Raw genomic sequence first — 1,236 nt, forward strand, 5'->3', positions numbered from 1 at the left:
GATGTACAGCTACAGTAAATAATTCTTGATCACAAAGAACTTATAGGAGTGATTAGACAAAACAGTTATTCAACTGTGGGGAAAAAATAGAAAAGGGCGATTTCAGTTTCTGGCATACAGAAGGTGCTCAATAAAGGTTTGTTGAATTAATTAATAAAGAATGAATGAAGGGTGCAGAGAAGCACGTATAAATACCAAGAGTTAAGAAAACAGTTGTAGTCAGAAGATTAAGGAGGGCTTTTATGCAGAATATGACAACTAAGCAAGACCATAAATGTCAGATACATCTAGATATGAGATTGCAGGGAGGGGGCAACTCCAGGTGGAGGTAAAAGTGTCAGGAAATGAAAGCTAGAAAGTTCAGGTGCAGAGAGGGAAAGGGAAGTTGAAGCATGAAAGAGGAGGCTACAGGAACACAAAGCTGCTAAAGTAGACTGGAACAAACATCTGGAGGGCCTTGCCTGCTCTAAGTTTGGAGTTTATTCACTAGGTCATATTTAGCATTAGAAAGATAAGATATGGATGATAAAATACCTGAATCACCTGAGGAGACATGGTTAGAGGTATAAAGAGAATTATGAAAAAATGAAAGAAAGGAAGGAAAGAGAAAGCTTCATTGGGACACATACTTGGCAACTGAGATGGTGGAGCTCCAGAATAGAAAGGAAAAAATAGAAGAATTTGGGATCAAAGATATTTATAATGCAAAGGTGTACATATAATCCTCCTTCAAGTGCTAAGACTCTTTCTGGAAGGATTCACGTTATTGAGCTCGTACAAGTGAAATGCAATTTCTTCACTAACACAGAAAAAAATCCATTGCTATCATTAGACTTAATTATGCTATGAAATGTGATGTTCCTTATTACATTTCTTTTTCTGAGGCAGCAAGGAGGAAGAGTTAGCAAAAAATTTCCCTGGAAAAATAGTCAATATTCACCCTATTTTCCATTCACTTCTTAATTTCCTTCAATCTGAATTTAGTCTCTCATTATAGTAGAAAATGCTTTCATTCATGTCACCATGGACTCCTTAATTGCCAATCCCAGTGGCACTTAACTCAAACACCATCTTCTCTGGGTAGCCTTCTTTAATCTCAAAGAAAGGGCAAGATGCCGTTTCACCTGTTTGGCCAAAGCATTCTGAGCCTACTTCTATTATAATACCTATCATACTGTACAATTATTTATAATGATGTCATTCCCTCTGGACTGTGATTTTCATGAGGTCAGGAAC

This window comes from Furipterus horrens, unplaced genomic scaffold, assembly GCF_987537825.1.
Source record: "Furipterus horrens unplaced genomic scaffold, mFurHor1.1.pri manual_scaffold_3, whole genome shotgun sequence".
NCBI lineage: Eukaryota > Metazoa > Chordata > Mammalia > Chiroptera > Furipteridae > Furipterus > Furipterus horrens.